This window comes from Pristis pectinata, chromosome 6 (genome assembly GCF_009764475.1).
Source record: "Pristis pectinata isolate sPriPec2 chromosome 6, sPriPec2.1.pri, whole genome shotgun sequence".
NCBI lineage: Eukaryota > Metazoa > Chordata > Chondrichthyes > Rhinopristiformes > Pristidae > Pristis > Pristis pectinata.
Genome location: NC_067410.1, coordinates 39,873,117 through 39,889,612, shown reverse-complemented (window position 1 = coordinate 39,889,612; position 16,496 = coordinate 39,873,117).

Sequence of the window (16,496 nt, the reverse complement as noted above, 5' to 3'; positions counted from 1 at the left end):
AGTGATTGACCATGTGAGGGTGAGCCCAGGGTGGAAATCGGCTGCAAAAGTAATGAAACTGTTAAGTTCTGCATGAATGCCAGCGAGAGCACCAATGCAGTCATCGATGTACCAGAAAAAGAGTTGAGGGAGTGGGTCCCACTAGGACTGAAATAAAGACTGTTCCACCTATCCCACAAAAAGACAGGCATAGCTGGGGTGCACGTGAATGCCATAGCTACACCTTGGATCTGGAGAAAGTGAGTGGAGTTGAAGGAGTTGTTCAATGTGAGAACAAGTTCAGCTGGACGAATCAGTGTATTGGTGGAGGGGAACTGATTGGGCCCTTGCTTGAGGAAAAAGCAGAGGGCCCTCAGACCATCCTGATGTAGGATGGAGGTGTGAAGAGATTTATATCCATGGTAAAGATAAATCTGTGGGACCAGGCAATTGGAAACAGTTAAAATGGCAGAGGGCATCAGTGGTGTCATGGATATGTGGGAAGGGAGTTGACCAAAGGAGAAAAGATAGAGACGAGATCGGAGAAATAAATTCAGTGGGGCATGAACAGGCTGAAACAATGGATCCGCCAGACCCTGCTTGTGGGTTTTAGGCAGGAGGTAGAAGTGAGCTGTGCAGGTCTGGGACTCAACAAGTCCAGAAGCTGTGCAGGGAAGATTTCCCAAGGAAATGAAGTAAGATAAGATATCTTTATTAGTCACATGTACATCAAAACACACAGTGAAATGCATCTTTGCGTGGAGTGTTCTGCGGGCAGCCCGCAAGTGTCGCCATGCTTCCAGCGCCAACATAGCATGCCCACAACTTCCTAACCCGTATGTCTTTGGAATGTGGGAGGGAACCGGAGCACCCGGAGGAAACCCACGCAGACACGCGAAGAACGTAGAAACTCCTTACAGACAGCGGCCGTAATTGAACCCGGGTCACTGGCACTGTAACAGCGTTAAGCTAACCGCTGCACTACCATGCCTGCCCATGACTATGACTATCTGAGTGACCCTGGGGGGGGGGGGGGGGCAGTCATGATCTTAAGGGAGGTATGAGGAGATGTCTGAAAACTGATGTCTGGCCTCTGTGAGATAGAGGTCCATTTGCCAGACTAGAACAGTACTACCCTTGTCAGTGGGTTTGATGATGATATCAGGGTTGGTTCTAAGTGAATGTAGTGCTGCAAGTTCAGAAGGGGATAGGTTAGAGCAAAAGGGGAGCGAAAAAGTCAAGATGGTCAATGTCACATCAGTAGTTAGCAATTAATATATCCATAGAGGGTAACTGGCCAGATGGAGATATCCAAGTGGATCAGGAAGACTGAAGATGGGTGAAAGGGTCCACAGTTGGGTGCGAAGGATCCTGGACAAAGAAGTGGGCACAGAGGTGGAGGCAGCAGCAGAAGAGTTCAATGACATGTCCAGCTTGGAATTCGCTGAACCAATAAACCATATGGTTTCAGTATAACCAATACCAAAACCAATATGGTTGACTCTTTACCGCTTCTTAAATTCAGGGAAAATTAGGGATGGACAATAAATGCCATGGGTAACTGATTCACAAAAGTTCTCTGCAATGGCCTAGGAAACCAATTCCTACAACAGACCACAGTAAGAATAAAACTGACAGTTGAACCAGTCATCAGATTCAGACATGACAAAAACATACCCAGCCAACTTAGTCATGTAAAGAATTGGGAGAGCTGCTTCACATTCTAGATATACACCACCGTGCCAAACCCTGCCCACACCGTCACCTGGTATCTGCAGTTCCACCAGCAGGACAAACCCACCAAAAGGTGGCAGCACAACAGTAGTCAGTGGAGAGGGAGTGGGGACAGGAATCCTCAGCATTGACTCCAGTCCACATGAAGATTCTTGACACCATATTTTAATCACATAGGCACTGTTCAGTGTGTGCAAACATGAAATAACATTCAAGTTTAGTAGTTCAAACATTGCTTTATCTGTGCAGAGCTTTTTTATATTTTGTGTCATCACTCAATGACAAGAGCAAGTTGAAAGGAGGATCACAACAACTTTGAAAGTCCATAAAATCACCTTCAGGATAGTACAATCTCAAACATGGACAAGAACAAAAAAAAAATCACACCAGTTACCCCTCCTGTTTTCCTCTTAGTTGATGAATCAGAACTTTTCCACATGAAACAGTATTTAGTAAAAGCTCTAAAGGCAGCTATAGCAAGAACTTACCCTGGATCAGAAACATCAACATTTAGCACCAAGACTTATAGCAGCACCACCAGATACCATACCAGACTGGCTGAGTGATGAGGGAACCAAGAGGAAAAAGCCTATTGGCCACATCCCCACTAATCAAGCTGACCCAAAGGACTTCAGTCAGTGCCTCCAGCATGAAAAGAAAATTTTTCATTCATGAACAAGATTAATCCAAGGATACAGTTTACATTGTCCATTTTCCCACAGAGGCAAGGCAATCTAACTGCAGATCATCCAACAGAATAAAAACAACTTCTCCTGGTGTTCATAGGCTCAGGGCTATCCCCCCAGTCAAAGCAACCTTTAGGTGAAAATTGATGGCATTGGACTAATTGGGTTCAGTGCATGGCCTTTTAAGGAATAAACTGGGCGCAGAAGGGACAATCACAAAGGGAGGGCTTTGTGTGCATCAGTTGTCACAGGCATGATTCCTTTGTATTATAAATGGGAGTTTGTGGAAATCCTAAATAACTTGAAAAGAAACTATGGACAAGTCAGGTTAATCTGAATGGACAGGGTCAACTATGTTGGATCACCAGAGTGAGTTGTGTTCCAAATCAGAATTAGAGCTAATGACATGGGAATTGAATTAACAGTTAAAAGTTACACAAGATCATTAAAGTACAAAGGTTACAGCAGTGCAAGGCATTTTATTAGAGTTTGTAGCATTTCCTATCATGAAGTCCTGTATAATTGCTCTGTATTTTCTTATAGTATTATGCTGTTTTAGTTGTAGTATTTTACATTTTATTTGTTGTAGTGTTATTTGATTACAATAAACTATTAAAAAGGGTTCTGACGTGTGCAGCTCTGTGTGTGTGTTGGCTGTCTCTACCCCACCCAGATACATTCAGAGCTGAATACGAATAATAGGTATCAGGGAAAACTACCTGCAGGCTACAGTTGCCAAGCTGGGTTTCTGACAAAATGATGAGACAATCAAGAAGAGAGAAAAGCCTATTGGCTTTATCCTCACCAATCTACCTGTTAAAGATGCATCCGCATGTTCTAGTACTAGCAGGAGTGAAACAAGGTTTTCAAACCAAGGACATGATCTCTGATGTGTGTGACAGTACCACTGTGCTAAATGAGTTAAATGCACAACAGATCTAGCTGATAAAAAAACTGGGCATTCACAAGGTACTATAACATTTACAGGAGCAGGGAAAACAGGAGAAGATGGTTTGTATATAAATCCAGCAAAGTTAAAAAGCAAATAGAGATCAATCTTAAAAGGGTTTTTGAGGATGGGAATAGAAGAATTACATTGGACAGACAACTATAATGATATCCAAGTTAACTTTGGAATTTGCTGCTGAATGCCAGGTCAACATAGGGATGCCTAAAGTGGAACTTGTGTATTGTTGATGAATCAAAGGCATGAATGCCTCATAACACAGGATACACAGGAAAAACTGCACTCATCCTGACCTGCATAAATAACTCAGATTGTGTACACAAAATAGAAATCATGGGACCTTTTGAGAACACCCACAACTGACAATATGAACTGAGGCCTAATTAAACCCAATGCAAGGAGCAATAATTACTTAAAGGGATAATTTCAAATGTTATGGCCAGAATTTTATCTCCATTAAGTATGCTATAAAGTGGTGGCAATATACTGGACTCCAAGAAACAATTCAATTGAAATCAACATGCTAAATATGAGCTTCTTGGGGCATTAGTCATCAGTCATTATCCCTGGACTCCAGGATGTTTGTGACAACACAAAGCCTCTAGTGCCACGGATCCTGCTCATCCTCTTAATTAAATCACGCCAGGTGTGTAGTTGATCCCTGTAAACAAGGAACACTTCAGAAAGGCTACACTTTTGTCATAATTTGCCACATACTTGAAATTAAGAATTACATGATGTGCATGTGACTGGTTTCCAATTACTCATAGCAGCCTTCACAGGGCTGTTCGGCTTTCACAAAATGATGTAGAATTACATGGGACAAAGGGCACAGGAACAGGCCGTTCGGCCCAATCAGTCCATGCTGGTGTTTATACAGCACTCAAGGCTCCTCTCATCTCTCCTCACCAGTGTAACTCTATTCCCTTTTCCCTATCACACTCATCCAGCATTTCCTTAATTGCATCAATACTGCTCTCCTCAACCACTTCTTGCCACAGTGAGTTCCACATTCCCACTACCCTTTGAGTAAACTACCCTGTTGGATTTCTTGGTGACTTTCTTATCATGATCCACTCTAATTCTGCCCTTCCTCACAAATGGAAACATTTATCCTGTATCCTGCGATGATAAGGCAAGGTGATGTATTTTGGGGTTCTAATCAGGGTAGGATATATATCATGAATGACAGGGCCCTAAGGAAAATTAAGGAACAGAGGGGCCAAGTCCATAGATCCCTGAATGTGACAGCAGATGTGGTTAAGGTGATGAGGAAGGTATACAGGACTCTGGCCTTCATTTGCCAGGACTCAGAATAGAGGTCATGGTACAACTTTATAAACTTTGGTTAGGTCACATCTGGAGTATTGTGTGCACTTCTGATCACCACACTATAGGAAAGACACAATTGCACTGTAGAGAGTGCAGAATGTTGTCAGTTTGTCATGTATTTCAGTTATAAAAAAGTGACTAGATAGGCTGGGTTTGTTTCTCGTGATGTGGAAAATGCTGAGGGGGGATCTGAATGGGGTGTACAAAATTTTAAGGTGCATAGATACAGTGGACAGAGGGAAAAAATTCCCCATTATGGAGATACCTAAAACTAGAGGATATAGGTTGAGGAGTAAGAGGATTAGAGGAGGCCTGAGGGAAAAAATATTACACAGAGGATGGTTGCAATCTGGAACACACTGCCTTTAAAGGTGGTGAAGGCAGACATTCTCTCAACATTTAAAAGGTGACACAAGAAACTCTGCAGATGCTGGAATCTGGAGCAATACACAAGAAGTGCTGGAGGAACTGAACAGGTCAGGCAGCATCCATGATGGGAAATAAACAGTCAACATTTCGGGGTGAGACCTTTCATCGGGACTGGAAGGGAAGAGGGCAGAAGCCAGAATAAGTAGGTGGGGGGAGGGGGAGGAGCATATGCAGGCAGGTGATAGGTGAGTTCAGGTGACAGGTGAGTCCAGGCGAGAGGGGGAAGGTAGTGGGTGGGGGAGGGGGAGAAGATGTCCCAATGAAGGGTCTCGGCCCGAAACGTCAACTGTTTATTTCCCTCCATGATGCTGCCTGACCTGCTGAGTTCCTCCAGCACTTTTTGTGTATTACATCTAAAAGGTATCTTAACCAACACCTGAATCATTAAGCATGGAAGGCTATGAACCAAGTGCTGGTAAATGGGATTAGTACAGATGGGTACTTGATGGTTGGCATAGGCACGGTGGGCTGAAGGGCCTTTTTCTCTGCTGTATGACTCCACAAATCTTTGACTCCATGATTCTATGACTCTGTAAAAAAAATACCTTCCATAATTTTAAAAACTTCTAATAGCCTATTTTTCTCAAGAGAAAAGAGAACCAGTCAGTTCATCCTTCACTGACATGTATACCCTCGTAATTCTGGCATCATCCTCAAAAACCTTCACGCCTTCCAGGCCTTCTCCATCCCTTCCATAATATAATAATCAGAGTCATACATAACACTCAAAGTGTGGTCTAGCCAGGGCTCAATACAGCTTCAGCACAAGTTCCCTTCTTTTCAATTCTGTCCCTCCAGAAGTGAACACCACTGTTTTGTTTGCTTTCTTTATGGGCTTGCTAACCTGTGGTGCAATCTTAAGTAATCGGCGTATTTGTATTCCAAAGATCCTTGTGTGCTTCTACCTCACCTAGACTCACACCTTCCAAGAAATAAATGACCTCATCCTTGGTATCAAAACAACTTCATCACACTTGTTTGCATAGAACCTCATTTGCCAATAATTTGCCCATTCTGCAGATTTATTAATGTTGTTATTTAATTCATTGTGGTCCTCCTAAATATTGAGAGGATCTTTCCAAAGCTCCCACAAAGTTAAAAATTGTGTTCTTTGTTCCAAGCTTGTTTCAGGTTAAGGAAATTGGTGCAAAGCTGACTCAGTTGGTTCCAATTTTAAAGATAGTCAACTGGATATATTTGTGAGATGAAAAAATCTCTCCCAATAATCAGTTGCACTGAAGGAGAAAGGTTGCAAAGAGATTGTGAAGCATTTGGAACTTCAGGAGTTTAGAGCTGAAAATCTTATCTGGGGCTTTTCATTAAATAGGCAATCTCCTACTTCAAATCTTCCAGTGAAAACCAGCTACATTCAGGAAAGGAAGTGAAAGACATTGGCCCTAAATATAAGCTTTTTCTTTGTTCATAGCTACCTAACTGGCTTTCAGCAGAGTGCTGATTTTCTGGACAGAACTACAATTGCTCTAGTCTTTTTGTTGTTCTATAACATTGAAACTTCAGAACTGAGAAAGGTAAAAGCTGGCACATTTGTTCAAGTTATTATCATCTGTCAGATCTGCCTATCTCAAATTGACTCAGTTATTTTTTCACAAGATTCAACAATGAATGTAGAGATTCCATCATCAAAGTATTCTGAAGAATTTTGTCTCACGCTGTTAAAACATACTTACTGATAACAGTATATTTGTGGCGACTCACCGTCTAGTCGGGCGAACCGGCTCGGCAGTCGGGTCACGCGGTGTCGGAGCGACGAGGCCCAAGATGGCGGCGGGCCTCGTCTTTCCGAGCGACGGGGAGAACCCGCGCGCGGGGAAGTCCTGATGACGTAGGGCTTACCTCATTGCCGGTTTTTTGGGCGGGAGTTTTCTCCCTTAAAGGGCCCGCGCAAGGCGGGAAAATAAACCAGTTCTGTTTGGCAATCCTCCGAGTGAGTCTTGTTTTATTCCGCGGTAGCAACCGCTACATATTGCCGATTTTGCAATTATTTTACTGTGATATAGGACAATAGGAAATCAAATATCTAGGCAATTTTCTTCTTATTGGGATTGAAGAAGATGTACTTCCACTCAGGTTTTATGGGTTCTGAGGTGGCAGATGTGGGAACCACAGGCTTCTCTATAGATGGTCAGGTATTTGGGGGGCGGTCATGTAGATAACTTTTGAGGTTGGGCACTCCTTTTGCTACTTAGGCTTTTGTGTGCACCAAGGTTCTCAATACCATCACAAATGCTTCTTCTCCACTTTGAGTGGTCATAGCTTAGAGATTCCAAGCAGTCAATGGGGATGTTGCATACATTTAAGGAAACTTTGAGAACATCCTTGAATCTTTTCATCTGTCTGCCAATAACAGAGGATACCAGGCAGACAGCTCAGAACAAGTTATTTGTTTCAGTAAGCTGGTGCCAGGCATTAGATTGACATGGCTTGACCAATTAGGGCCTCATTGCTGGGAAAGGAATTAGAATTGGTTTATGATTGCCACTTGTACCAAGATACAGTGAAAAACTTGCCTTGCACACTGTTCATACAGATCAATTCATTACACAGTGCATTGAGGTAGTACAAGGTAAAACAATAACAGAATTCAGAATAAAGTGTAACAGCTACAGAGAAAGTGCGGTGCAGGTAGACAATAAGGTGCAAGGTCATAACGACGTAGATTGTGAGGTCAAGAGTCCATATTATTGTACTAGGAAACCATTCAATAGTCTTATAACAGCGGGATAGAAGCTGTCCTTGAGCCTGGCGGTATGTGCTTTCAGGCTTTTATATCTTCTACCCAATGGGAGGGGGGGAGAAGAGAGTATGTCCAGGGTAGGTGGGGTCTGTGATTATGCTGGCTGCTTCACCAAGGCAGCGAGAAGTGTAGACTGAGTCCATGGAGGGGAGGCTGGATTCTGTGATGTGCTGAGCTGTTTCCACAACTCTCTGCAGTTTCTCACGGTCAAGAGCAGATCAGTTACCATACCAAGCTGCGATGCATCCAGATAGGATGCTTTCTATGATGCATTGATAAAAATTGGTGAGGGTCGACAAAGACATGCCAAATTTCTTTAGTCTCCTGGGGAAGTAGAGGCATCAATGAGCTTTCTTGGCTGTGGCATCTACATAGTTGGACCAGAACAGGCTATTGATGATGTTCACTCCCAGGAACTTGAAGCTCTCAACCCTCTCAATCTCAGCACCACTGCTGTAGAGAGGAGCATGTGCATCACCCGCTTCCTGAAGTCAATGACCAGCTCTTTTGTTTTGCTGACATTAAGGGAAAGGTTATTGTTATGACACCATGTTACTAAGCCCTCTATCTCCTTCCTGTACTGCGACTCACCATTATTTGAGATACGGCCCACTGCGGTGGTATCAGCTGCAAACTTGTAGATGGAGTTAGAGCAGAATCTGGCCATGCAGTCGTGAGTGTATAGGGAGTAGAGTAGGGGGCTGAGGACGCAGCCCTGTGGGGCACCAGTGTTGAGAATAATTGTGGCAGAGGTATTGCTGCCTGTCCTTACACATTGTGGTCTGTTGGTCAGGAAGTCAAGGATCCAGTTGCAAGGGAAGATTTTAAGTCCCAGGTCTTGGAGTTTGGTGATGAGTTTGCTTGGTGGCATGGGAGTGGATGCTAACATTGGTTCACTCTGGAGAACTTGGAGCATTTTGTAGAGACAGAATTGATGGTATTTTTCCAATGCCCAGCAGAGGTAGTCAAGGTCTCAGAAAAGTATGGGAGGGTGAGGATCACTACTGCCCAGTGGAAAATGAGTTTTATGCCAGGTCTGAGATCTTGATCTTCAAATAAACCTATCATCAACAGTAGTGTTAACCAATTCTCTGCTGTATTCAAAGAAAGAGATCTTCAACTTTGCAGGACTGAAGGTTTTAAATATGCCAGATCATACCTTGTGAGAACATTGGCTTAGAGATGAAAACTGTGAGGCCACAATGCATAAATAGGAAATCAGAATGGAATTTCTCCATTAAATAACTTCAATGACAACATTTCCATCGATGTAAAATTGTGGAAAGGAATGTTGATTAAAAGACTTGATGTAAGAAACTGTAGGAAGTAAGATAGAAAGAGTTAAAATTTAGACCAAGGGGGAAAAGATATCAAGTTACTTACCTTAGATAGGAAAACTGACATTAGTATCCTTCTTTCCTTTATATTTTTAAAGTGATATAACCTATTTTCATGCAAAGCATGTGTTTTTTTTTAATAGAACTTCTTTTGGTATTGGTATTGGTATTGGTTTATTATTGTCACTTGTACCGAGGTACAGTGAAAAACTTGTCTTACAAACCGATCTTACAGGTCAATTCATTACACAGTGCAGTTACATCAAGTTAGTACAGAGTGCATTGATGTAGTACAGGTAAAAAAAAAACAACAGTACAGAGTAAAGTGCCACAGCTACAGGACACAAAACTGATCACAAACAAGGGAATCGATATTCCAAATAACAATTTGGGATAACATTACTTCTAATTAGAGTCATATAGTCATAAAGAGATACAGCACAGAAACAGGTCCTTCGGCCCATCGAGTCTTCACCAACCATCAACCATCCACTTACACTAATCCCACATTAATCCTATTTTTATTCTCCCTACATTCTCATCAACATCCCCCAGATTCTACTACTCACGCACTAGAGGCAATTCATAGTGGCCGATTAACTTACCAACCTGCCCGACTTTGGGACGTGGGAGGAAACCAGAGCACCCGGAGGAAACTCACATGGTCCTGGGGAGAACATGCAAACTTCACACAGACATTAGCCGAGGTCAGGATTGAATCTGGGTCTGTGGCGCTTTGAGGTAGCGGCTTGACGAGCTGTGCAACAATACAACAATTAAGAATAATTCTTATAATATTTCCTATAATTAAAGGGTGCAGAGATCTAATGTGTATAAAGGGGATAGTTCTTTACCAGATGGTTTAACTGATGGGAATGGAAAGTTACACATTGTGTAGCTCTGATCTAAAATTGTACTGTCCTGTTCATATCAATATATCACATATATCTGGAATCAGGAAGCGTTGTCATGCCACTGATCCTTGACATTGTCAGGAGTTTAACTTTGAGAGCAGATTTAAAATGTACTTCAATGCTCCACTGCAATTTATTTAATTTAGACATGTTTAAAATTGAAACAGAATCTGTCTTCCTTACTCAAGATTTTACCACAACAGCGGTAATGATATTGATTTGCCTTTACTGTTAAGGACTGTCCCAAGGTATTTCACAGAAGAGTAAGGAGAATGGATGCCAAGACCAAAAGTAAATATTAAGAAAACTTAAAAAAAACCAAAGGAGTATTTCCAAGGAATGCCTGAAAATCTGAGAACTAGGCAGATAATGGGACACAATCGGCTGAAGACATAGTCATCATTGGTAGGGCTGAAGGGAGGGAGGATGCATAAAAAAATCAGAGCCACAGGAACACTTCAATGGTTAGGAAATCATAGCCTGTAGGAGTTACAGTAAACAGGAAGGATTTAGTAAATCCTATTAAAAAAAAATTCTAGCAACTTTCATGATCTCAGGGTGACCTGAGCACTTCACAGCAAATTATGTACCTTTGAAGTATGGTTGTAATGTAGGAAGCATGTTAGCTGATTTACGCACCACAAGGTTTAAAAGCGAGAATGACCAGATATTTAGTGGGGTGTTCATTGAAGCAGACTAACCAGGAGAACTTCCCTTCTCTTCAGCAAAATATTCCATGGGACTATTTACATCCAATTCAAAGACAGCTGGAGTTTAACAATGTCTGATCTGAATACTGCTTCAACAAACAATCTGCTGCAGGAACTCAGCGGGTTGAGCAGCATCAGTGGGAGTAAAGTGAGCAGTACAGGGTTTTGACCTGAAACGTCAATGATTCCCTTCCTCCCACAGATGCTGCTTGACCTGCTGAGTTCTTCTCACAGATTGTTTGTTGCTGAAGACTGCTCCTCTAGCAGTCCAGGTCACCCTCAGTTATTCAATATGTTGTCAACTTGGATTATGTGCTTTAGTCTTCAGAGTGAGAGCTGAACCCACAATTCTGTGGGTTAGATGAAAGGATGCTATCACTAAACCAAGGTTGAACATAAGACGACAATGATGAGTTTAGGGTATTGCTAGATGGAGGCACTAATCTATTTCAATGTACAAGGAGGTGATGGGTGTGAGGATAAGATGACATCAAGGTTTTGGATGAGTTTGGGTCCACAGAAGGTGGAGCAAGAGAAACTGACTCGTACAACATTACATTAACTAGAATCAAGATTCTGAAGGTGACAGAAACACGGCTAAGGGTTCCATCTTGAGATGGACCGGGGCAATCACTGTTGATATTAGGCATAAATTCTGACGGAGTGATTCTGGAAGTGAAAATTGGACTATCAGGTGAACTGGGTGAAAAGGATATGAATAGTCCGATTCAACCAAAGACAATAGTCAGAAAGGAAGTGAGGAAGAGACTACAGGTTAGGAGTGGTGAAGTTATGGAGCTCGTGACAGGTGCCAAACATTATGGCTTTGATCTTTCCACAATAACTAATTGGAGGAAATTTATTTCATTCATGATTGAAGCTCTAATAAACAAATTGGCAACCTTAGAGGTAATTTACAGTTTAAGAGAGATGGCAGAGAGGTTAAGTTGACTGTTGTCAGTGCATGGATAGAAGCTAATTCCATGACGTTTGTGACCAAGGGGGTAAAAATGGAAGCAAGTGAGGTGAATTTCATAGCCTTAAAATAGACCAATCTGAGTCAAAGGTTGCAGAACATTCAAAGAGAAAATGGAGCTATTATCAACTGAGTCAGGAAAAGAACTGCTGAGATGCAGTACAATAACAATCATGCCTCTACAAATTGCACTCTGCACCTACAATGCTCAAACCTGTCAAGCAATTTAAAGTCTTTATAAATTTTTATGCATGTTCTTTTTCTGTGAAGTAATCGTAAAAAAACATTTGCAATAGTTACCTGGTGCACTTTTTGGATGATAAACACTCTCAGGAATTTGCATAGTATCTGAAATTTTAAACCCAGTAAAAGTCTACCAATTTAAAATAGCCTAAACTGTTACACATTGGTAGTACCAGATAACTACAAGCATTGTATTTGATACTGTTTTGAGGAGCAAATGTCCTTAACATGCAATGAAGCCTGTTGTGGAAATGTTAAATAAAGCAAAAGTAATTTATTGGAACATTTGCCATACCCCAAAATAGACAGAACATGGAATCGCTCTGTGCAACCACGCAGATGATTAGTAGATGAAACATGCTCAGTGACTCCAGCTGAACTTCCAGTTCAGCTGAGGATATTTGACAAACAGATGTAGAGGCAATAAGGATTCTAATCTATCACCTGGAAGACCAGACGCGTGAACTGCCCATCATTCAAGTTCTTTTATTTCAGCGATCATCTCCCCACGGAATGCCTTGCTCATCTAATGCCAGGTTGTGAGTAATTACCCTCTGAAAAAAACAAGGGTTCAAGACATTGCATAAATACAGCTGCTCTCTGATTCATCTTCCTTTCAGATTTACCAAAGATTGGTTCTGTCAATTCATTTTTCACTGTATTTGCTGTTGAGTTAAAACAAAATAAAGCCAATCCACAGATCAAAACTCATTCAAGAGTTGCTTTTCTGACAAATAAACAAATGATTGCATAAGTGAAAATGTAATCTGTGCTTAGAAAGAGTTGAGGTGACACAATAGAGTGTAGATTGGAAATAAATCAAAGACGTTAAATATGCCCAGCAGGTCTGTCAGCATCTCAGACGGAGCATAGGAACATAGGGAAAAGAGCGATAGCTTGAGCATACTCACTGTACAATTAGATCATGACTGACTGACATCTTAAATCCATCAAACCACCCTGATTCTATAATCATTTATATTGTTTCCCAAACAAAAATCAATTGATCTCAGAATTGAACTTTTCAACTAACACAGTTCCCATAGGATAAAGGTAAAGTGAATCCATATTTCCAGGGACCTTGTATGAAGTGTCATAGAGCCATATAGAGTCATACAGCATGGAAACAGGCCCTTCAGCCCAACTGGTCCATATTAACCAAGATGCCCCATCCAAGCTAGTCCCATTTGCCTGCATTTGGCCCATAACCTTCCAAAACTTCCCTATCCATATACCTGTCCAACTGTCTTTTAAAACTTGTTATTGTACCTAACTCAACCTCTTCCTCTGGCAGCTCATTCCACATATGTACCATCCTTTATGTAAAAAAGTTGCCTCTCACGTTCCTATTAAATCTTTAACCTCTCACCTTAAACTAATGCCCTCTAGTTCTTGATTCCCCAACCCTGGGGAAAAGACTGAATACATTAACCCTAATACACCTCCATAAGATCACCTCTCAGTCCTCTATGCTCCAAAGAATAAAGTCTGAACCTGTCTAACCTCTCCCTATAACTCAGTCCCTCAGGTCCTGGCAACATCCTTGTAAATCTTTTCTGCACTCTCTCAGTTTAAAAAAAATCTTTCCTATAGCAGGGTGACCAAAACTAAACACAATACTCCAAGTGTTTATTAATATTACCTCTGAATGACTTTGTTCCAATGTTAAAGTTGACCCCTCCTCAATCCCCTGCCAATGGCTCCCCATAGAAAGAAATCACTTCTGTCTGTATAACCTCTTCAATCCTTTTATGGATTACTTTACTTCCTAACTTTCTGTACCTAAAGAAATTAAAGGCTAAACTACATTCTGATCTTTCAATTTAATCTTTGTAACCTTTTGTATCAAAATAACAGTTCTACAATCAGGGTAGAGAATCTTCTAAGTTCTGAAAAGCCATATCCAAAACCCTTAAGTTACTGTTCCTTTTGGGTGCTGATGATCCTCTATATTTCCAGCTTTTTGATTTTATCTGTAGCTTTAAGCATTTGAAATTGTTTTTTAACAGTAGCTCTTATCAACCAAAAATTTTGGTCCCTCAGATTCAGTTGTCTATTTGATAGCTTAATGCTGGCAGAACTGAGGTTATGTTCTTCAACTTCCACCAGCAGATTTAAACCTCTCATCTCGACCACAACTCCACCCACCTCCCCCCCCCCCCCCCCCCCCCCCATCCTCAGACTGCTGAGTCAGGAAATGTGATCTTGGGCCACCGTGCCCGTCCTCAAGCTCACTTCCTTCTCCTGCACCCCACCAGTCATCAAAACTACTTCCTTTCACCTTTACAATGGTACCCACCTGTGCTTCTTTTGCCAAAACCCATGACTTCATCATCTTAATGTTTAGCCTCTCCATAAATTCTCATTTGCCATCCCAGCATCAGCTACAACTCATCCAAAAAACTGAAGATATCCTTCATTTCCCATGCTTCCTCCAGTCTGAAGCTTTCTCATTCCCAAAGATTCACAATCTCTCCTCTTAACCTTCATTGTCTGTGCTTTTAGTTTTCCATTAAATACTTTTCCCCTTTCCTGCTCTCCTTATCCACTGTGCCTTTTCTTTTGTTGCTGGAGCATTTTCAGACATCATACTGTGAATTGTGTGTATTATTTCCTAATGAAATAATTGACAAAAGATGATTTATTTTAAAACCAGCAGTTTTTATGCTGCATGTATTTGCTAGGAAAATTCCAAGTGAAGATACACTTATTAATATGAAATAATTCATTAATATGAACTCAAAACATTTCTAATAGACTTCATTTCCATAGCTGCGATCAGGCTGTAGGGCAGAAAGGGGTGTGTGCAGGGTGTATTGATCTTCCTACTGACTTCACAGCTAGAATTTAATTTTCCTTGAAGTGAAAAACATCTATTGCAAGTCCTAATTAAAAGTATAACCATAATCATAAAACAGAATGTGTAATAAGAATATGTAATCCTTATGAAAATGGAAAGCCTGGCAAAACCAATCACTCTCAGTGAAAACCTATGACTGGCTGTTCCTTTTGATTGTGATTTCGGCAACAGCTTCTTCTTGTGAAGGAACAGCTTTGTATTCACAGCTCAGAATACTTCTCTAGAACAGAAAGTGGAGTATTTTCATTGATTTATGCCCATAACAATTGAGTGTCTGTGAATGGCCATACCACAATTATATGTGATTCAAATGACTGTGAAGTAGAAGCTTTAAACTCAAAACAAGAATAAATCTAAGATGAATATATCCAGAGGCCCAAAATAGTATCAAAATAGTAGTTGATTTAAGCAACAAATGTTTTCTTCTGTGCATAGTTTAAATAAATCTATAAAAAGATTAACATATTTGTTTAGGATTTTCGAGGTTTATACTACAGGCCGCCAAATGATGTGGAGGAGATAGAGAAGCAGCAAGAACTCAGCAGACCAGGGATCATTTGTGGAGAAAAGCAGACGGTCAACGTTTCGGGTCAGGGCCCTCCTTCAGGACTGAAGACAGTAAGAGGGGAAGCCCAATATATAGGGAGAAAAAACAGAACAGTGATAGGTGGACAAAAGCGGGGAGGCTGGGTGGGCGCTAGGTGGTGATAGGTAGATACAGGTAACAGATAGTGATAGGCAGATGTGGGGGAGAAGGGGAGAGCAGATCCACCAGCGGATGTCAAAGGTAAGGAGGCAGGCAGCATGGGTGGAGAGGAGGAAAGGAAAAGGAGAGAGAAAAAATGGTGCAGAGAATAAAGAGAGATAGGCTAGGAAAGGGAAGAAAAGAAGAGGCAAGGTGGGGGCGGGGGGGTTGGTTTACTTATAGTCAAAGAATTCGATGTTCATCCTGTTAGGCTGTAAGGTCCCAAGACGGAAAATGAGGTGTTGTTCCTCTAGTTTGCATTTGGACTTCTCCCGGCAGTGGAGATTCCAGCACCTGCAGTCTTTTATTTCTCCAGACAGAAAAGCAGGTTTGCAGAAAGTGGCAAGAACTACACAGAAGTGACAACAGCGGGAGCTTCAATGATCCGACAGCAAGCTAGGATAGTACGAGTGTAAAGGGCAGAGTGAGAGGGATTCCTGAAATATGCAAAAGAGAACTTTCTTAATTAGTGTGTTTTCAGCTCAGGGAGGAAAGGAGTTCATAGTGGTATGAACTTGGACAGATGGAACATGTCCCAGCAGCAGACCCTTTGGAAACAGTGGTCACATTATCATCCTGTTTATAATAATTATGAAAATGGACAATGCACCTGAATTTTAGTAAGCTGTCAAGGCATCAGCCACAGTATATAGTATAAAATATAAATGTATATTTGTTTTTATGTAGTTAATAATAATGCATACTTCAAATAAAATTAGGGTTTTAAAAACTTTCTTATTCCCTTCAAAGACTTTAAATTATTAAATATTTTTAATCTGTTTCCAGGTGCCCTGACCATTGTGAAAGGGCCTTCTGATGGCACCTACAT